Source organism: Bactrocera latifrons, unplaced genomic scaffold (assembly GCF_001853355.1).
Source record: "Bactrocera latifrons isolate USDA-ARS-PBARC rearing strain unplaced genomic scaffold, ASM185335v1 scaffold_290, whole genome shotgun sequence".
Lineage (NCBI taxonomy): Eukaryota > Metazoa > Arthropoda > Insecta > Diptera > Tephritidae > Bactrocera > Bactrocera latifrons.
The window spans coordinates 306,234-330,433 of record NW_017536519.1 but is presented as its reverse complement, the minus strand read 5'-3'; the positions used below and the strand labels follow the sequence as shown (position 1 = coordinate 330,433).

Sequence of the window (24,200 nt, the reverse complement as noted above, 5' to 3'; positions counted from 1 at the left end):
CGCAGGATATTCACGAAGTAATTTACAGCGAATCAGCTCACATAACTAGCAATRTACCTACATTTGCAAATCAGATATTTTTACCTGTACGAGAATATCGTAGTTTTGTTGTGTTGAAACTATAGGGAAGGGGTAAAGACTTTCAATGTGGTATCTTGATTTTACGAGACCATATKCACGACAATAATGTTTCAAAAAGGCTGTTCTCGCTACGAAGCTCAAACGTGTACATAGAGCATCTCTCATCGGCGCCTTAGCTGCCAGTTTACAAATAGCACCTATGGATATGGAGAAGTGTATTACTGCGAACTTCGCTTTAGGGAGTATATGATGGGGTCCAAACAGAAACACGCTCAAATTTTCTTCTACTTCAAATACATTCATGACAACTTGGACCACTGCGTCGCAAAAGCTACTCGTGCTGTCTTTTTTCTTGCTCATATACTGATAACAGATATGTGGACACCTAGGAGAGGCAGTGTTATGTAAAGAGGTGACCTTGAAGCTTCGCTTTAGGCTACCGGATCATTGTAGTACAGCTAAGGTATCAATAGGCTTACTACTCAATCACTCAATCAGCCTCTTTTGTTGAAGTGAGCATTCATTGCGACAGAAGAGCGACGTTGTTCATTAAGTKCCAGTGACATCCCTGTTAGGATCCAAGTGTTCCAAGCGTGTGAGAACAAAAACTCCTCTCTTAATTTCCATTCACCCCTGAGTTGCAATATAGCATATATTTAGGCGTAATTGCCATATTACAGCGCAGACGACTGGAAAATGTATCTTACGCTAATATCATTAAAAATGTGGTGGTTTAAATAATATTAAATTAATATTTATGTAATTTAGTCAAGKTATAACGACTTTGTTCAAAACTATACCAAGAGGAGAAGAATAAAAATATTTTATTTTATTACTTACATGTATACCACATTTAAATGTAATTTTATTAAATCCARAGGTACAATATTTTGCGATTTATTGGGTAAGTATTTAATGGGCTTCAGCAGCTTAAATAAGAAAACTCCACTGGTCAAGTAGAGGAGAGGCGTAAAAGTGATTGACGGTTGCCAAATTAGGCAAAACTAAAATAAATTTAACTTTCATCAAATATTACATAATATATGTGTGCATATATACAATGTATTTTTTCAAACTCCGATGTGAGTGAGAAGAATTACAACTGAATATTTTCCAAAGCCCTAACGGTATCCAGCACATTCATTCTGCTGTTTCATTATGCCACATAAATCTTATTGAGATACTGGCTTCTTCACTAAGCAGCCCAGAAAGTCATACAATATTGCTACAAAAGCATACAACAGTGTGCAAAAAAGTAAACTTTATCAAACAAAAAGGGCATTGAAACAAAGTAGTGACCATTAGAAACACTAATATSAAGTAACAAAGGAAAAAGGGAAAAGAGAAGGGGAATGGCATATCTGCCGGCCACAAATGTTCACTAATAATATGCGGCCGTAAGATGGGTCAGCGACGGGTTAACTRAAATCATTATTTATGTGAATGCATGCATATGTATTTGTGTGCAAGCGCATTTTTAATACTTACCTACATTCGTCTAGCAAATTTGCCAGGCTATAAGTTTGAATTATATCCACTCCTAATTGCGSCTGCCAATAGCAGACCGCTGAACAAATTAGGTACGTTAGTAGTCGCTACGGTACGCTCATCAAAGCTTAAATACGTGTGTAAGTATACGCTTTGGAAAATCGTTTAGAGAATTGCTTTACCCATTCGTATTGATTATAGCTATAAATTAAGGTAATATGGCCCATTTTTTAACTAAACAGTTTGGAGAAACATTGCTTGTACGCTGCGCTTATATTARAGTAGCAAACTAAACCTGAAAATGGTCCTCAAGCGATCGCATTCATTCGCATGTTTTAGGCAAAATCTCGAAAACTGGAATACCTTTAAAATGAAAAAAGTTAACCTAGCCTAAAAGGCTATACAAAGTTCCTTCTCTTGATTTTGATCAGTCGGCTTATAAGGCAGCTACATATATGCTATGGTGTTTTGATCTGACAATTCGGAGAATATAGCGATGCCTCGGGGAATAATATTAGCTGAATTTTGTAACTATACTTTGTCAAAACAAACAAAAAAAAAAAAAAAAAAAAAGTCACAGGAGCACAGGCATGTCAGCAAGACCAGCTCTGACTTCTTTACTTTGCCGACTAAGCCGAGTTGATATATAAATAAGGACTTCGAATACGTTTTCGCAAATATTTCCCTTCCAGTGTCTTCGCTCACTCTACACATGGTAACGGTGCCGCCTCAACAGGCACGTACGCATGCCTTCATTAAATGCAACTGTATATCCTGTTAGCTACACTCTAAGCGCGCGACCGGGAAGGTGGGGTGCGTCTTCTATGTTTGATGATTAATTGCAGCCAACAAGATAAATGGTGCGAGCGCTAGACGGCTGACGTAGTAATGCTACGAGTATAACACAACAACACTAACAACACCAAACACAACGCTGGCTGCTAAAATGGAACAACAGCAATAATAACTTATGGTACGTGTTCGCATTTGGGGTGCAAGATTTACATTTACATACACGGAATATTATTTGCCGGCCGCTACCCTGTGTAGTCTAGATACACSRAAGCAGTYGCTGATGGAGATGTGCGCATRTGTGTGTGCGTGCCTGTATTGGTATGCTCATATGCCTGACAGCTATACGRCCGTACAGCCGTTCGCGCGGACACCATCTGTCCCTGCGTCCTCGCCGCGTCCAGCTGGCAGCAGCTTGGCCTCGACGCTTCGCAGTTTTATTGAGTTCGAATGTCGAAAAAGAAATCCCACTGACAGTTGAATGGACGCGTCGACAAACACATGCCACACATGCCAAGTGTGGGTGCTATATTATTGTAATCAACTTCGTTGTTGCTGTTACATTCAGCACACACACATGTTCACATTTACTATATACTATCAAGTTCGGCGCTTCGGCTTTACTACTTCTTCTTCTTCTTCATTCTATAGCTTTTATGGGGCATGTTTTCGTGGCTAAATAATGTGCCACAAAAGCGGCAAGGCAACACAGAAACATAAAAACCAAAACAATGCGAACCTTTAGTGGCAGCAACAGAGCGCATACATTTCTGACATTCTGCCGCGTTGCAGACAAATGATGGAAAACAACGAAAACTAAATAAATAAATTGGAACGTGCCATTTCGGCTCAGCCTTGGCTGAGTACAATTGTGTGTGTGTGTGGTACCYCCGTGCATGTGGCAATGGCAGTCAAAAGGACAATCCAAATGGCTGTGTGGCTTAGCGATTGATTATAGGCTCATTGTATAGTATTTAGTCGGAGGGTGAATGGGTTTCCTTTCTCTTCCTCCGCAACCCTTGTCTACGCTTTGACGAAATGTGGCATGACCCAGAAGCAAGCGCCGGGATCAATGCAAGTTTTCACTTAATACCTCAAGTTAACTCGYCTTTTTGTTTCCCGTTCTGCAAAGCATTTCGTGCGAGCGGCTTTATTGAATTGATAAACTTTATTGCGAAATTATGCCGAGCGCCGAGTTAGCCTTAGTGGGAAAGCACTAATGATATAYRTATGTATGTAGTATATAGTTCGGTGGTGCAATAAGTTGTTATTAATTTGTGCCCTAAAAATTGGAAATGGAAGTATTTGTTTGCCCTTAAAATAAACGCGTCTATGAAATCATTTCGTTCGTTGAGAGTCCTTATACAGGCAACTTCGGGAAAACACGATTTGCACTTGCCCACGATGAAGTGTAGATAGAAAGCAAAAGGCTATTTTTAAAAAGAAGTTTTAAGGTTTTCTGTATGTGAACGACTGTATAAGTACATATGWATGTATATAATTATATACATTTTKGACATTCTTTTGATTTTCGGATTTTTTTGTTTTTTTTTGGAATAAACTGAGAAATACATTCTAAATATTTTCTACCAGAAGTATTTACATATTTAATTCTTAATAAATTGATAAAATTAAGGAATCTTTTCAGATTTTCATTTTTCGATTTATTTTGAAGCAGGCCAATTGATTTTCAAATTCATTGTTGTCCTCTATAATACCTAAAGTAGCAAAATTGCATTGTGTAATAATTCATGCATAGACGTATTTCATCATCCATTAATATGTATATTCATATATATAATATGAATATCTACCTAAATGCAAATTATGATATCCTTTCAATAAATTAAAACTTCTATATGRATTTGCTTARAACTCATCAAGTTGCCATAAATATTTTCTTAGAACAAAACATTAAAGACGATGTCTATCCCAGATATTCAGCAATTTTACAAGGAAAATTTCATTTTAATATCTTTTTTCCTGGCAGTTATGAATCATTATCATCGCATTTTCCGAGAAATTTTATTGAAACAACATCCGAGGCAACTCAATTCAGAATTTCCTTACCGGAAATCACGTGCAAAAACCGCTATATGAACAATAAACTGCACAAACATCAACACATTTACAGGCCGCTAGTTAGCGTTTTAATAAATCTGAGAAAAAATTTCAATTTCTTGCATYCACGCTAAACCAGTGAGTAATACAGATTTGAAATCTTCACGAGTTTTGCTCAATGAACATAATTTACTTGCGTTCATTTGCAATTAAAGAATTTGGCTCTSRTGTGTATGTATGTRTGCATGTAAATTTAYATATTTTACATATGCACCAAAAATGTTGGCCTTTTTAATTGGAACAAACAATGTTTTGRTCATAATTTGTGCGTATCATAAATATTAACAGAATTTATGGCATTTGTATTTATTTCGCACTCATTGTTTATGTCTTTTACAGACAATTGTTAAATAAATAAACCAATTGCCCATAAACAAATTTTCAAATTAGTGCCACATTATTGTATGTGTTTGTCTATCTGTGTTAGCTTTTGGCCATCAACACTCAATGCTAACTCAAATCAGTTGAAAGAATACACATAACAAATTGAAAATGTAGAATGGAAATATAGTTTTTGTAGTTAGCTGAAGCGAAAGATATGCATGAATAAAGTTACTGCAATATTTCTTGACATACTTAATCCCMAAAAAAGAGTCCAAAATTTGTTCTGACATTTAAAAATCGAATTAAGCGAATCACTATCACTAATCACTTTTCGTCAATTYTCRTCAATATAGGATGGGTTAGGTTAGATTTGASGGCYGTCCATACATGGACTTACTGGTGCTTAGTAATGCCAGATGRATGTTCAGTTTTGAGCTGAAGTATTCATTATAAGTATATGTACATAGAACGCTAACGATTTTTGCGAACTTTAAGAACAATTTTATATCTAATTTTGAGAGCATGCATGCGCGTTTCCCTTCGGTGCCCGAAAATATGAATTATGTGGCGAAGATACCTGTTAAAACAATCGTGTTCTGACGTTCGAAGTAAATACGGCGGCTAATATTTTTTAAGACACTTACCAATATGTATGTACATATGTAAGTATATACATAAAAAGAGATAAAAAAGAAAATCATATCTTCTCTTCTTTACTGGCGTAGACAACGCTTATGCGGTGATAGCCGAGAAAATCAAATAATAATAGAAAATACTGAGACAGTTTTCCATTGGCAATATACTCGTATTTGTGTGGAGTAAAGACAGCGAACTTGTAATATTCCAGAAGTTTGTATTCTTCATTAAATTGTTGTGTCTGCATAAGCCATAGACAAATTTTTTGTTGTTGTATTACAGAAAATGCACTTGTAAAGACATAGGAGAATATTCTCAAGTATGTACTTTTATTCACAGAGGTTACTGCGCCTATATATATCTATGTATTTATTTATTTATGTTTGTATGTATATATGAGGAGTATGGGACGTGCCTCAGCACTCATTTATTACACGTAACACTGTGTTTGTTTGTTAACCGCCGCAAACGGAAGTATGTTTATGAACAGTTAGAATATCAATAATAATAATAACAGTAAAAACAACAAGCAAAACGTTTGAATGCAAATGAAAACAAATGGGAGAAACAGAAATGAAACTACATACTTACGATGGTGTGTGGTTGCTTGTGTGCGTGAAGGAGGYACTTGAGGAAATGAAGAACGCATCGAAACAACATTTCCACACACATACATACAATATGTACTATGTAACACTTGCAGGAATTTAGATATGGAGAAAAACAATGGGTGAAAAATTACGACTGCTGTTGTTGTTATTGTATATGAGCTGAAGAGCACACAGCACTGCGCATATTTTTGTAGCTGCTACTATTSCTTGCAAGAAATCAGGAGTCAAATGCACTTGTACGATTACATACATATTTATAAAATATACCAATAAGTATACATACATACATACATTCGAGCATATCTTCATTTGTGCACATGTTTGCCTCAAATATGCGCAATCAAACGGAAGCAGAATGGAATATTTATGAGTGGCAGAAAGGAAGAAGGAGATAATAAAAGCGAAATAGAACGCTTGTTAGCAAGGAAATTCAATGAGAAAAATATGGAAACGTACCCAATATTAATATGCAAGAGCAGCAATATTAGTAATATCCTTGCAATAAACTAGAAATAACGATAAATACAACTGTATAAATAGATACATATCTACAAGCGGCAYGATTGCTTATACACACACATATCCATACTCATACATACTTGCTACGTTGCGCACTGCTCTCGCCTYGCAGCAGGTTAAAGGCAACGGAAATCGAAGGAAATAAGCTAAATATCCGTTTCGGTTCGATTCGGTTTGCTAGTAGACGATCACTGGCTTAAGGACATGTTGCAGGTGTGGATTCGAGCATGTCAACTGTGATTAATTTCGTTTAACTGATTGCAATTAAGCTGTTTATGGAGCCGTACAAGCATAAGAGAGTTGTATATGCATACAATTATGWGCACGAATTCATGGAATTATTCACACATATCAGTTTCGCATAATTCGAAGGAATTTTATAAATACTTACTTTAAATGGAAGTTTTACCAGGACTAAATCGCTTGGGTGATATTTTAAATGATAGAAGTTTCGTTACAATTGTTTCCGGGAATAGGTTATCCGATTACTCGATCATTCAAACATTTCATGAAATTTTATCGGCATAAAAACATCACGAATATTATTTGCAAGAAACACTAGATTAAGAACAATTTATACCAGTTAGCGATTTCAAAASAATCTACTTTTGGGGTGTGGTGGCGGACAAGAGTCTACGAATAACTACAGTTTCTGTTGTTGCAGAAATACAAACCTACAGAATACGCTTTCGTATACACACACTCAACTTTAATTTTATTTATCAGTTCGCGCGCCAGTACTATTAATCCGTTTTTGGAACTTGCTTCAGATATTCCAGGAATGTCTTCAACAATAATCCTCGGGAGATTTGTATACACGACAGCGAACATTTTTGGATCAATATATCAAAGACTTAGGCACTAGTTCGCATACATACAGACAGACGGACAAATCGACATCGCTAACTCAAGTCAACTCGTCATACTGCTAATATATATTTTATAGAATCCCAAATGTTACCTTCTGGGTGTTACAAACTTCGTGTCAAATTTAAGATGCATTGCTCGAGGTATAAATATAAAGTTACTTGATCGTCATCACAGCATTACTTACAGTTACTAGCAACAATGTATGTATGTATATAATATAAACTTAGCACCGACTGTAGACGTTTTTCGAAGCAATTTTTGAGATTTTTCCACAAATTCGTTGTCTGATAGTGAATAAAAGACTTTTAAAACTACTGTGGTTAGACAAAATTCGAATAAAATAATGTAAAAGTTAAAAAAAATATTTAAGTAAAAAAACTTTAAAAAATAAAAAAAATAAAAATTGAAAAAATGTTAAAAAAAACAATAACAAAAATGTAGGAAAATTTAAAAATATGTATGTATGTATATAACCAAACAATTTACAAATTATTTATACTTTAAACGCGCATTTTTCGCAATTTTTATATGAATATTTATAAGCACTTTGTATACATACGCTCAAACGCCATGCAACACGCGTAATTTTTATACATAGAATAGTGTACAATTACAAACCGTTCAGGATTGCTCAGCAAGCGTGTGTAAGCGCAAGTAAATTACACACAATTATTGTAGATTAATAATGTAAACAATGATTACACGTACGATTCTTGCTTACACACAACTCATGCCATAATTGTGCGAAAGTGAATATCGCAAAATGTGTATGTACATATATACATAGGTACATATATATTTGTGTGTGAATAACCAGAATTGCTGGCATTGCTAAAAAATAGCAAGAAAACTGCGAAAATGATGTGCTGTGTWAATAGTGCAAACTTATACTTTTTTAATAGCCTTTTGCTTGGATAAACATATACACACATTATAGAATCGACGGTTGGTGGTGTGTGTGTGTGTGCGCCACAATTCGCGCGTAACCGACTCATAGGTGTCGACTTTTGTCTTTCACACCTGCTAAAGAATTTCCAAGAGTATTTATAAAGGAATTATAATCATAAACAAAGCAAATACACATCGGTACATACAGAGGTATATGTATAGTATATACAGCCATACAATAAAATGTTTATATCGCTACATGCCCGGGAAAAAATTGTAGTGGTAATGTTTAAGGAGAATGCCCCTGGGGTATTCATAATGGTAAAGGGTTTAATGAGGTGTGAATTTGCTAGCATCACACATCTGTATTATACAAGTAGGCAAAATTCAAAATAATATCATACCTATTAATTGTAATGTACATGGTATATTGAAATAAAATGCTTATTGTCTATTTTAAACTGGTAAGAAACTGATACTTGTTTTGAACCAATTTGAAACTATTATACTTCTAACCGAATTCTCACGTTTATCAGTTGGCATCAAGCCGTAAAAACATCACTTTTCATCGGTTTTGCCTTATTGGTTAGAAAAATAGTAGTCTACCTCATTGAACTTATAGTCCAGCTCATACTAATTATAAAGTAGTATATAATATAACTAGTTGAATGGACTGCAAGTTCTGAGAGTTACAAATAATTGTAGTGGGACTACTTTTTTAATAAAAGTTCTCTCAAGTACTCTTGCATACAAATGTCAAAAGAATGAAAAATATTTTGATATTTAATTATTGATATAAAATTATCTATAAAGGAGAGAATGAAACTATTAAATTCATAAATAAATAAAAATAAGACAAAAAAGGGACAGTTTTGGCTGAAATATCCTGGGGTGTCATACCTTTGGCTATCCACCCAACACATTTAGCGATTTTTATACCCAAAACACCCTACTAAATATACACATACGTATATATTAGTTATCAGCAAGACTAGCTCGATCACGTTCTCCCAAGATGCTGCCCATTTGTTGGAACCACCGTTATGGTATCACTATAGCATACAAAGTGATCGATCAACAGATCTTGTATGGTAACTTTTTTTGCGGAGGATAGTGAGTAACTTTGATGCAACCGAAATTATGTTTAATAATTGTTTGTTTGTTTTATTCTTACATAGACATTTTTCTGGTTTTATAAAAAGCCGGTGTTTCAGCTCTCCACTGAATGTGATGCACTGACCTCTGCCGTCTAGATCAGTCATTAAATCTAAACTAACCCAACGTTAAACAACGTTTTTTATAGTTAAAAAAAAAAAGTAAAAAAATGTTAATTGCGATTCTGTCTTTTCAAGACTTTATTTCGTTGTTTTTGAATTATTTTCACTCTTTTATCAGCTTATAATCACTGACCATATCAAAGAACTTCACACGTCGTTCGGTTGCGATGCGCCAGTACTTACCATTTATTAACCATCTGTTTGCGTTGAAGCCATTTACTAAATATTATCAAACTTTTAACGTCAAAACTAAGACTTCTTATATAACTTCTGCTAATTTCACATGCAAAATAAAAATTGCATAAAAATATTGTTAAAATTTAGATTTCGACAAAAAATGATTTAAATTTACCGAAAATTTTTCAAAATGTATATGTTTGTAGTATATGTACATATATTTACCTGTTTTCTGTATATACGTATGTATAATTGATGGTAAGAATTTTATACAGAAAAGCTCAATGACTATTCATTAAGCTTCTGAAACTACTTTAATGTCTGTTCGCACTAGTTTTCAGTATAAACAAAAATCCAGATACAAAATTCGCGATATCAATGCGATTCGCGATTGTTTGTTTACATTCGCGAATTGTTATTGCGGTTCTTAAAGCTAATACTAGTTGGCAACGCGAAATCAAATGAGGCCAGCAAATATATGTATGTAAACAGTCTTCCACTTATATAGCACGAATAGTATGTATGTTTGGTATAGCAGAACCCACACATATGTAAATCTATTAAAGATAGATAAATATAATATGTATAGGCGTATATATGTATATAACAATTTGCACTTCTAGATTTTTGCCAAAAAATTCCAAACAATTATGTGTTCTCTTTATTTTTCGAGGTACGAGTCGCGGCAGAACACCTACACATACAAAGAGAAAATATGTGCTCATGTGCCGCAATAATGTGACTTAAGCAATCGCTTTAGTTCAAAGTAAATACCAGAAACTAAATTGATTGACAAATATAAATATTTTTTAGAGGTCTCATATTAAGTTTAGATACATTCGACATTAAAGTGCAGTATTTCTCAACTTATTTAACAAAATATTAAGGGATATAGGTTGTACAATTTTTTATTCATTTTTAATGAAGACAAAAAGGAACTAATGCCAAATATAAACAATGTTTTATAATATGGCAAATATTTACTAAACAAAACAATCAATATCGATTTTGAAGTTGTGAGGTACGTAAATAAAAAAAATTTGCAAAATTGCAATATCCAAATACCTTTATCAGTCAATGCTATAAACATTTCTCTTTCCAGAAAATGGATGAACCTTAAAATATTTCATTTTATCCCTTCATTTCACATGTCAGTTTTATATTCATAATTGTTATAGCTACAAATGAACGGAAGCATTTTTAATTATTTATTCTAATCCAGCGAAGTGCCATATCAACTCAGAGTTCAAAGGTTGTTAGAAGTAAAAAATTCACGGTCATTAGAAAAATCATTTTTTATGAAGAAAAGTGAGTATAAAAAATAACAAAAACAAATTTTTTTGTTTATTGTTTGGTGGTATCAGAAGGGTTGTAGCACCATATATCGATACAAATACTCGTGGTACATACATATGTGCTTATCTATAACGCTGTGAGCATATGAGTCAGATTAGCACGAGTCACAAAGCAAATTAACTAATCCAAACGTAACTAAGCAACACTAAAGGGCAGAAGGGAGGGCGAGCTTACAACACGAATGTTGCAAATATTTCGAAAATATTAAATAATAATAAAAGAACTATTATACTCTATAGCAACATGTTGCAAGAGCATAAAAATGATGGTTTAGTATATATTTTAAATGCTTTAAGAAAAAAATAGAAAATTAAAATATATATTTACAGTTTAAAAGTAAATAAATTGTCAACATAATTGTTAAAAAGATCTTAAATTTGTTTTTCAAAATTTAAAAATTTTTTACAACAAATTTTTTTTTTTTTTTTTTTTTAATTCGTTGTCGTGCAGAGGACTGGAAGAAGTGTATTTGAGGCTTCAAGGTTTAAAAATGCCTTGCGTCTTTTAGAAGAAAGTTATATAGAATATTTGTAGCTAATGGAAAGATCTCATTATTTAGTATTCACACTTTTTGTAGAATAACCTCAAAATGCATGTGAATTATCCAAGTGTTTGGGTATTTTTCTGTACAAAAACTGGTCTATCTCGAATTTTGATGTAAACTTATGCCCAACTGTATTTTATTAATATTAATGAAAATACCTTATTCCAATTTATCATCAAAAAAACACCTAATACTTATTCAAATATTCTCAAATCAAAATATTGGATTAAAATATTAAAAATATAAGATTTTTGTTCGCTGAAATCTCTACCATATGATAGTATAAAATACATAAGATATATATACCCACTTTCCAATAAGGACTACATGATTTCTAAGTGTCGTTTCAGTTTTTTTGATATTTCGTGATCTGTAACGTTTACTAAATATTCAATTTTCTTATTAATATAATCGTTCTCCAATGCAACCTTTTGTCCGCTTTTGCCATTTAATTTAATAATCATCCACCAGTGCTCGATATTCATCGAATTATTGAAAAGCGTATACTTTCTTTACATAAGGCTCAAGTGCCAACAAAAAAAGGAACGCTTGAAGTAATGAAAATATTTCTGTGTCTTTGTCGATTTCAAAAAGTGAACAAGAATTGTGACTGTCTCAAACCACAACCTGGAGAATTTCGAAAAATATTAAAAWTGTYCTTACTCAAGAACTKATGTCATAAGACCACCGTAAACGYCGTTAATTGGCTGGTTTTTACCACAGAATTWTTACCTGGATTATTTCAAGAAATTGTGGCATGGAATGGCCTCCAAGAAGTTGTKATTTAAGACCCTAARACTACCTTTTGTGAGGATATTTTGAAATTATTGGTCTTTAGCAACAAGAAGTCAGTATTTAATGRGGTATTCATGACATACAACTTGAYTTAGTGGAAAAGTACTCGAAAATTTGATTCATCGAATTCGTTCATACAAAAAAGTGCTGGAGGCAATTTGTGAATTTGGTCAATTTGTCATGCGCATTTCCGTGACGAGTTTCCAGCAGGGATACCAAAGCGTTATTGCATCTTAAGTACAGCAATACTGCATTTGTGTGCATACTATATACATACATATATACAATAATTATTCATTGCTTTAATAGAGAAAAATCCCCAGTAGCAACAAAAATTCTTCCACGAGAATCACCGTACCGAAACCCACACATACATCGGTCTTCATATATTTTCTTATTTTCGCAAACAATTAAATTTTAAAGTGATTGCGCTAGTACAACAACAAACAAKCACACATTCTGCAAATTGTGGCTTGCTAATTCATTTGACTTTGCTGTTGCTTATTTGTACCTTTTGCTGATAACACGCAACGCAAACAAAGAGCCCAAACAAAAAAGAAATGCGAAATCAACAAGAGCAAAAACAAAATGTAAAAAGAAAAAAACAAAAAACCGAAATCAACAAGAGCAAAAACAAAATGTAAAAAGAAAAAAACAAAAAACAGAGCAGCACTTATCGCATGTTTCCATTGCTCAGAGCGCGTATCAAAATCAGCTGATTGTTACTGCTTGTAACCCTTGTTGTTGTATTATAATTCATTGTAGCGCTGAACTTCCCGCGGCACYTCCCCACTCTTCTGCCACAACTCATGGGCAAGCGAAAAGAAACCGGTTATCGCTYAGTAAAAGTGTTATTCGCATTCTTTCGAGGTTATTTATACGCTTCATTCTTGCACATAGTACTTATGTACATACCCCGCCCCGCAATCTCCTGCAGCCACGGGTATTTCTGTACTTCTGATAAACTCAAGCACTTCTATGGAAAAATATGAATAAATCGAAATGCACAGTGCAGGCATTGTGCTGTTGCATGACTGATAAACGTAATTCAGCGCTTGCTCGCAGTGATAAGCGGCGAGTGCCTGCACTATATATATATATATATATATATGTATGTATATACATATGTCCTTTGTATTTAAGATTGTAATTTTTGCTTGGCCTCAAGGCAAAGCTTGATAAAAACTAAAGTTTAAAATAATTGCTGCGTCAATGCGCTTGTGTGGACATGATTTTTAAGAACGAACTGCAGAAGGAGTGATTACTCAATCAGTTACCGGGAACTCGGCGTTGTTTATGTGGAGACCATGTGAGCACACAGTTCAACTACACAAAGAAGCTGATTTTTTGCACGCAAAAACTATTGTATCAAACTGATTTTTAGCTGAAGGCCAAAGGCTGCTACCACGCCATCTCCGCAAGCGCACACACTCTGGTAAATATAGATTCTTGTGTTTTAAACGTTCAAAATAGCAACAAAACTTAATGAGGCCGTGGTTGTTTACGTTTGCGGGAAATCTAAGCAAACCTAACTTTTTCGCAGATTATGAGGCATAAACATATCTTTCAYACTCACTCATCTATTCATATGATCATTAAGAAAATTCGAGGCTAATTCTCTAGAGCTTCATGATTACTCAAGTTATTAATAGGTTGTCAAAAAAGTCGTGCCGTATTTTTTTATTGAATTTTCAATTGTTCATAAAATTTTTTTTGATGACTCATGCCCAGCTCCTGACCGATGCTACGGCTGCTACTATGCCGGTCTCTTTCGACCAATTCAGCGATTTTATCGCAATTTTCGACGACAGGCCTTCCGGAGCGTGGCGCATCTTCGRCCACCTYTACACCAGAACGAAAACGTTGAAACCATCGTTGTGCSRTGGAAATGGAAACYRTATCGGGTCCATAAACTGCACGARTTTTATTGGCGGCTTGAGATGCATTTTTGCCTTTTTCGTAGTAGTACTGTAAAATATGCCGTATTTTCTCTTCATTTTGCTCCATATTTGCGACGCTATAACTCACGAACGACTTAAAAGAAACGACAATCAATCAAACACGTGCGTGAAATGAGCATTCCAAAAAGGAATAGCATGACCCGATGCGACGAATAAAACTAGAACTACGYGCTCTCGGCACCAACTAGCGAAAATACCGCAAGACTTTTTTGACAAYCTAATATTTTGTACATATATATGTACTTATAGGGTATATATTACTATATTACTTAATTAATTTTTATACCCTGATGGAGTCTATTAAATTTGCCACAAAGTTTGTAACACCTGGAAAAACGTCGAAAATCTTATAAAATATATGTTTTTATGTGATCAGGAAGGTGAGGGGTTGACTTAGTCACATCAGTCAGTCCGTCCATCTGTATGCATACACATGTATATATAAGCCAGTACTTTAGTTTTTGAGATATGGATGTTTTTTTCCACACGTCCTTTTTGCTCCAAGAAGCTGCYCATTTGTCGGAATAGCCTACGATATACTTATGTAGAAGTCATATGTTTATTGGTTCAACACTTGTCTCTTAAAGCATAAATCTCAATTGTTACTCCTTCTTCCATAATTTTAACTGTGGTCTTACGGAAAAATTACTTGGTAATAAAGCATAAGAGAAATATTTCTTACCGATTAGAATTTCAGAAATAATAATTATATATTCATACTTGCTATGTATTGTCTAAAATGAAATCAAAAGATTTTCTCTAAACGACATYTTTCAATACTTGGAATTATCRCATTYMCGGTCCARGYTGTCYTSTTCTATGTTAYAAATATGTTCGGMGAACTGGWATTGTTCTGTTCTATCGCACCAGTATAGCATATAGTAGTCATACAAASTGAAAGATCAAAATTCAGTYCATGTAAGGAAAATTCAACAAGATGTCTTCACAAAATTTGATGTGGATTATTGTACAAGATAATGGTAGAATCTGCGTAGAGATTATCTGATTAGTGTACTCCAGCATAAAGATGCCATAAAAACTGGCCAATAAAAATCAAAGGCAAAGTTATTTTTAGATCCTTTTGTACTATAAGGAAAGTACCTGTACGACGTTTTTTTTTTTTTTTTTGTTTACTAGCCTTATGGGCTAATTTTTATTTCGGAGAAGAATATTTTCCAGTGCCCTAAAGTATCAAAATTTGATATATAATAAAAGCTAATATTGATATTTGATTGCACCGATTGTAAACACACAAGCTTGCTTAAGGAAAATATATATAATATTAGGGTGAGTCTATGAAACTGGCTTACATTATTTTTGGATTAAGTKGAGCGTTTACGAGATATGACGCTGGTTTTATTTCAATGCCTATTAAAGGAAAACACAAACAAAACCAAAAAACAACAAAAATAAAAAATGTGTAAAGAGCAGTAAATTTCCTACAAGTCTGTCATAGTTTTTACAATTTACAATGATGCTTTTTCATTGAAGTATAAAATTCAAAGGAAATAAAAAAAGAAATTTGCTTTAAAGCAGACTAACTTCAACCTTCAATATTTCTAAAATGGCTATGTTTACGAAAACCCAACATGGTAAACACAACATGGTGTCTAAATGTTTTGTTTTCCTAAAAAAAAATATTAAACTATARAAACTAAAATTATTAAACAAAAAATATTAAACTAAATATTGTTTGTTTGTTTTAAACTAAATATTTTTTGAGGCGTTTGGAAGCGAGATAAATATTTTTCTCTTTGGTAATTAGAAAATAAAAAAAACAATTAGGCGGAGGACTTTCACGTTACAATTAAGAGATCTTACAAGGAGACCATTGCTTAGAGGTGTCTGTTAAAAAATTTTCAGAGTACCAAGCCGAAAAAAATTTGTTTTTTTATCCTCCCTAATATATATATAAATATGCGTATTTTGAAATGTTTAATTCACATAAAACTAATGTACGAAGCTTTCACTCATAACTATATAATCAAATATAAATACACCATTCTGCCAGAATATTCGACTTCTCGCATCTATTCTTTAGTTCTTTTAAATATGTGTGTTTTGGTTCGCTTTTGTTTACATCTGAACATAGATTTCCACCTAAAAATAGCGCAGACATAAACTATCTGCTAAACCCCAAATATTTTAATTTCTTTTAATCAAATGCTACAAAAGTTGAATTTTCAGGCTGCCACACTATTTGAATGAAATTGAAAAAAAATCTGTACAAATAGCCAACAATTATATCTACATATATCACTCTTTAATTAAAAATTGTTTGGTTAAAAATTTCAAAGAAAAGAGAAACAAATTAGTGTCTTAAATGTTTTCTTTTTATTTTTAGTTATTTATGTTTTCAATTATAGTTCTTAGTAAGCGATGCCAGAGGAGCACTTAACGGGTTTGAAAATAACGCACACCTACCTGTTGCCATTGATCCTCAATAGATGGTTGAGATGAAAAGTAGCCAGTGGTGCAGACGTGCTCCAATTCGCTGAATATATTCCCGCTCGGTAGTATATCCATATTGAGATCCATACTATGAAAATCCAACGACTCCGTTTTCATTGAGATATTTTTACACTTTTGTGAAAGATATTTTTTTAAATTTATAAAATTTGCCGATTTAATAATTATCTTGCAACTTCTATGCACTTTGAGTTTATAAACTTTTCTCACAAAACTTTTACACAAGCTAATTTTAATATTAATTTTTATAACAATTACTTTTAATTTCTATTTTTWATTTTTATGTTAACACTTATTTTTCGCTTCTCTAACGAACTCACTGTACTTTGGTTGACAATGGTTGCGCTTCAGCTATTTCGAAGCGTGCCTGTAAATGAGAAAACAACACAAATAATTTAATAATAATTCAATTCGTGGAAAATTAACTTAATTTAGAGCATTTTTATCAGTAATTAAAAATATAATAATTTTACACAAATTTTATAAGCATATTTTTATAAAAACTGTTATGGAGTGCATTCGTATATAAATTAACTATTATTTATGTCGTTTATGCCTGTCTATAATTTTTACCTATTCGAGTAATTTCTTTCAAAGCTTTTTTACATATTTCTTCGCGTACCACGTCATATCTTCTCAATCTCTGTCAAAGCCGAATTTACCTTTCCCGCCAAGCTACAGCCAGACAAAGAAAAGCTTATACTGATACAACTGTACATACATACATTATATGTATATGTATATTCGATTACCCGTTTTACTCATTTCCAAAGGTAATGCACGTTTCTTGTGTATTCTCAGCCATTTGACCATTGCATGGTTGTTTTTATTGCATTTGCTTTTACCATATTTCATTAACCTGGTTTTCCTGCTATTCATATTACCGAATAAACCAACGGCACCGACGACCAACAGCAACRGCGATTGCGAAGGAAAACTACAGAGAGAACGGGAAAAATGTTTTTTACGTTCGTATGTAAATTGATATGTTTGTATGTACGAGTGTCGATATTCTGCCGGGCTATGAAAATTTCGGGTCAGTGAACTTTTGTAAGCGGCGCGAGCTCGCCTTCCCCTTTCTTGGTAGCTGAGAACCGCCAGAATAGTTACCAAAAAAAATTCAAAACAAAGTTATGGAACACACAGCAATTATGAATATTCATGCATGTATTAGTGACGATGAAGTATAAACGGTATAAATGGGTCAGGTCGCATTTCTAGGGCCTTATTACTTAAATATAATTAAAAAACCTCAAATTTTGATTTATAAATGCAATTTAAATAATTTTTGCTTAACTACATATAGATTATGGGTTGTGTTTTAGAAGGAATATGTATTTTATGACAAATTCGATTTCAGTTTCTTTATCAAACAAAAATTATATTCTTGTAATGTAAATTGTAACATATGTATGTATGTATGTACTATGGTTTGGTCATACGAATACAGTGCGGAACAAATTTTCTTATTCTTATTATGTTTTTTTTTTGTTCCGTAAAATCGCTTCGTCAAGATTTCGTCAGACCAGATATGCCCATCCTGGCCTTAATAAGTTTTTCCAACGGTTTGTTGCAAGCCCATACAAATAGTATAAAGAAACACATCCCTGCCTCTTTACTTAATAATTACTTAATGACTAACTTGCTGCAGTTTCATTATTCTCTCATTATTGTTTTAGTTCCACCACTTAACACCTCAAGCGTGTTTCCGCATTTTGAAAACTTCAGCGACGTTTTCCCACATATTTTGAATAACACTGCTTTTAGTGTGAGACTTTCTTTCCAACTCTGTATAAGACAARAATCGCTATTTTCATAGACAAACTCGTTATGTCGACTCAAAGCGAGAAGCGTTGAGAAGAATATTGYTCCAAAACCCAGAGCACAGACTTTTTGCAGTAGATACACAGAACTTTTGCTCAGTTCCTTCTAAGGTTTCTCTATTTCAATCGGGTTACTACGGATAATCACTATTACAGACTTCAAACCTCAGTGTTTTGAAAATTACTTCATTCAGGTCCATTGATAACTAGCGTGAGCCCGTTTCAAAAAACTGTCCTCAAAGCATCCTCACCAATGACCATCTTTTTCTTTTGTTAATATATTTTGTGTTTTTCTTTCACTTTATGGCTTTCCAYTCTTCAATAGTTATTGTCTATCACTTCGCCCATTCGTTATGCATTCAACATTTTATTGGTTTTTTTTCATAAGTCTGACCAGACCTGCTTTTTCTTCTACGTGTCATAGCATGTAAGTGCAATACCCTTCTCTTCAACTTCTTTTATTTTTCCATTGCGTCAATTATCACCTTTTGTATATTTCCAGCCAATACATTGCTCATACTCTACACGTTTACATCGCACCTCTTCTGTCCTMCGCTGTTTGTTTTTATTTGCTTTTCATTTTTGTTTTGATCTCGAATTTGTGYGCTGCCTTTACAAGTTTGTGCCACAAACACGTTAACAATGTATAATATAAAAACAAATTTGATGAAAAGGTAAACGGAAAAATGCAACAACAACCAATTTCAATACCAAAATAAATAGCTTGTAAGAGGGAAAAGCGATTAAAAGCAAATAAAGAGTTGCTTAAATTTATGTACAGTTGCAAGCTATCGACAAAATATTAACAAATTCTTACAAAAAGGGTGCTGGGTCGGCTATTGAAGCTTCCGAAGGTGATATGGCACAAGGTTTTTACATTATTAGTTGCGCAGAGTGTCGTTCTGTGAATATTTTATTTAATACTAATAACATTGTAATAAATTTTAACTGAAGAACCGAAGAGAAATCATTAAAAACTCTTAATGTTTATTATTATTGCAAATAAGAAACCTCATAAATCTTCTAATTAAATGTGAGWTTTCAGTCTGATCAAATGATTTCCGATTTGTTATTAAAATTAAGGAGGATTTAARGAATTATATACTCTTGTGTTGGTCGAAAAAAACATGTTGCTTAAAAGTACAAGCTTGTATATAATTTTTCGACTAAATATTCCATACTTCGTTAAGATCTGAGCACTAGAAGCAAAGTTGCAACTATCAACAGCGTACTTAAACGATTTTAATTTTTCGCTGGTGCAGACTACGGTATCTTCATATATGTAGTCAGGGGCGTATCCAGAGAAACATTTTTTTTTTAGCTATATATGCAACTCAARCTCATTTTCTTCCCGGAGTGTYACTTATGACGGAAATAATTTATARCTYTTAACCCACACAAGCCTATGAGTGGTACCTTCAAAGACGGTCGGGAAATTTTTAAAGTTATTCCTCGTTCTGGGCGACCTCCGAAATCTCTCGCGAGTCCTTTCGAATGATTTTTGGTGAGAAACGTGTTCTTGCTCGACTTGTCCCGACTTTTTTTTTTTCTAAAATAGTACGATTGTGACCTAATTTAAAGCCAAAAACGCTATGAATACGATCGATCAAAAACCGTATTTCTCAAATTTGGCTGCGTTTGATTTTTTTTGTTCCTCAAACTGAAATTAGCACTTCGTGGAGATAAAACAAAATTGGCAGAAGGAGCTGAAAGCCATACAAAAAGTGCTCATGAGAAGTGTTTCGAGGACTGGAAAAATCGTTGACATAAGTCTATTACAACTGATGGGGATTACTTTGACGGCGTAAACATTTATGAATAATTAAATATTTTTCRTATATTTACAATTTTCGGGTACTTAYGTACTTTAATCGATATTTTTCTAAAAAATAARAGTTTATAAGAAGAAGATTACAAAATTAAGGGAAATAGCATTTATTAATTTCATATGAARCCATTTATTTTAAATGTCCTATCTGAAAGATATTTGTAAGCACAGTGTATATTGTGAGTGCTTAGGAAAATTTGTATGAAAATAAATATGAAAATTTAGTAGGAAAAGTCTCCTTTAAAACTATATTTTAGTTATATGTATCTCTCTCAGATTTGTGCATCGACTAAAGGTGGCAAAATCTGGTTAAAGCATCTTTTTATCAGCCGAGTCGACATTCCATGTTCTGCATTTCATATATTATTTGAATTTGCATTCATTTGTTTGCTCTTTCTTTGCTTATTGTTTTCATATGAAAACCTAAGAGGGCAGAACGTGCGTATGTGTATATTGTACACACTTATGTATGTGCGTTCATATATACATACAGATAGTAATATGTATGAACAAATGTATGCGAATGTTTTTATTGACATCCGGCTTTGCTTGTGCGCTTGTGTTCCTCGGCGTACGCATAACATTTCGAAAATTGCGTTTCTTCCTTTACACCGCTTCACTTCACTGACGACTCGGTGCACCCCTCATCTATGTATGTACATATGTGCCTCTTTATACATACATATTTCTGTTTTATGTTTTTCAACTTTGACTTCGATGCATCACCTTGCTTCTGGTTTGTTTGAGTAAACAGCGACACGAGCTGGTATGCGTGTGTATTTGTTGTGTATAAGGTTTTTTTGTTGTTTATAGGRTGTAGGTGCATTATAATGCGTTGCCTTTTACTTTGATACTATTAATACGCTTTTGTTGCTGGTGTTTTTGTTTTGACTCTCTTGTGGTGGCGTTTSACTTGTTATGGACACTCTCTCATTGCTGTTTTATCACTTTTCATGTGCTCCTCTTTCTTTCTATAGGCTTATACATACATATGCATGTATCTAATATGTGTGTATGTATGTGTTGATGTGTATTATGTACACGTGGTATGAATACGACTCACGCTACCTTTTGCTTATTTGCTTTTGTTTTGCCTTTGGAGCAAGTTTGTTGTATTGAAATTCACAGCTGCCACATGCAACAGTAGCCGCCACAACCAACCAGCCAGCAACTTTTCCATATATAACAACAAGCCTTGACAACATACAATTAAAAAAGCGAAAAAAATGCTAATATCAAAAACAACAAAAACAACAAACAACTGGTCGCTGGTGTGTGCAACACGCAATAGCGGAAAATTCTATTTCACTTGCGTCGCATTATGACTTTTTATTCAGATGCTTTCCTCACATGTCTGTCCATATTTACACGCATGTGCTTTTCTCGTGGCAAATTTCGTTGTTGTTATTGTTTGGTTTACTTTCATCATCTTCCTGCACTGCCTCGCTCATCGAAATCCGCCGCCGCCTCGGCACCGATTTATTACAATAAACAAGGTCGACGTTGCATGCCATGAACTTGATTCGCCACGGTTTCCTCTCTCCAACGGCCATATACTCTCACCTCGATTGTCTCCGCGCTTCCCCCTTCATATGCTCTTGCAACTACCACAAATCTGTGTTAGCACGTACAAATACCAGCATTAGTGACGCGGCATCTTCAACGAATTGTTTACACTCGTGTTGTCTGCTGGTTGCATGCAACAAAACTAGCGGTGCATGCCCCACATACATGAAACACAGCGTAGCACACACTCGAAACCAAAATAAATTTGTATTTTTCTCAATTTCACATTCCAATGTGCAACATAATTTTCTCACGATGTCTCTGCTCTTTCGCGATTTGTCGCACGTTGCCGGCAAGCGCTTCGCTTTTCTTTTCGTATCCGCTCATCTCAATGCGGCGCATTTTCCTCTCCATTCATTAGGTTTTGGCGCATCAAATTCGATTTTCCGGACTTAGCGTYGCTTTTAAGCACTCCAATTGATGCCGTCACACTGCTTGCCGCATATTTGTCGCATGGACGCATAAGCACGCATTTATAGGCTTTTCCTTTTTTTGCACATTTCTGCCACTTCAGCGATTTCCATATGCGACTGTGTTGAAAGTGTGTGGCAGCAAGTGATACGCATGTTGCATGCCGCGAAAAAGTAGCGGGAATCTCGAAATTTCGCAAATGTTGTTGRAAGCGAAAAAGTCAGATGGGCGGCACTGCAGTAACGCACATGCAAYACGAAAGCACACAGCCGCCTTGTGGCAATGTCATTTATGTGCGTGTTGCATCAAGTACGAATATATTGTTGTTACGAATATTAGTCATGCGTTCAGCATGCATCTATCATGTGCAACATATTAGTGGCCATTGTTAGACGCTGCTCGTGTAACGAAGGGGAGACTTTTTTAGATTTTCAAATTGACAGTAGCCAAGTGGTATACAACCGTACCCTGTGGCATTGAAGCGAACTTAATGAAATTGTTGCCGTTGCTTATGCAACAAATCAGCAGAACAAATGAGGTTGTGAACTGAAACAATGAAGTTGTCAGGAAATAATTGAAGGACGGGAACGTGATAAATGTGCAGGATTTGTTGAAGAAACTTAAAGTTATGTGAAAAGTGTTTGTATATGGTACATCCATAAGTCAACAACGCGAGTATATACGCATATGTGGCAAAATTCTCTTATTAAGCTAATCAAGTACAAATTCCATTTCAATTCTTTAAATGCCTGCATAACTATTCATTAAATCGAATAAGCAGCGAATTCCATTTGCGAAAATCGTACTAAAGATATACCCATTTAATTACGAGTATGTGATTGTGATTGTGTATGTATGTAGGACAATTATATGATGTAATTTATGTAATAAATATGTGATGTTTAAGAAATTGTTGGAYCTACTAACGAAAAGGACTTGATGTGATCATCGATTCGCCATTACTCTGCTCGCTGTCTTTYTGCACTGTTCCCCTACATAAATATATTTGCCCATTGGCTATCTCTTTTTTCAGTAACAACGAGTGATATACAACTATAATAACAATTTTTCAGACTTAATTGATAGCTTTTCAGGTGTAATCGTGGCTCGAACCTGATCTTGATATTTTTAATGGGAAATATTCTATATTATATCTAAACTAAAACCTAGCTTTAACATAACCCGTTGGAAAGAGTTATTCTGCGTTGGATTTCGAGACTGACATTATTGCTGGTGTTAATACTATTTCCAAGATTGACGAAAGCATCTATGTATCGTGGGAGCAAAGTCGCGAGTGTGACGACTGTTTGTTTGAAGATTTGATTGAAATATTTCGTYTTGTCCTCGTTCACTATCAAACCCATTTGCTTCGCTTTAAGGATAATGGACAAGACTAGAAGTTCACGTAAGTGAAGTAATTCTATGAGCGCCATTCACTTGGGAGTGGCCARAAACGATTCTTTTACAYATGGCTCAAGCAGCTCACGACTTCCGGTCTTAAACCAAGTAGCCATAGAACATCCGTTTGAAGACGAACTTGAAAAGGCAAACCATACCTTTTCAGAGTTGTGTRCTGGGTTTGCGACCCGCCACGTAAAATCAACAAAAAAAAAACTAGTTTACGTGGGGAAGAGAATGAAGTGGGTGAAGTTTTAAGGATCCA

General features: G+C 34.2%; 1 long non-coding RNA gene across 1 annotated transcript in view; it reads right to left on the bottom strand.

Moving 5' to 3' along the window:
• Window positions 1-17,193: 17,193 nt before the first annotated feature.
• LOC108970231 overlaps window positions 17,194-24,200 on the bottom strand; it is a 14,780-nt gene continuing 7,773 nt past the window's right edge. The window contains exon 2 of the long non-coding RNA XR_001993464.1: window positions 17,194-17,276. This is a non-coding gene — a long non-coding RNA (uncharacterized LOC108970231). The remainder of the gene's footprint in view (window positions 17,277-24,200) is intronic.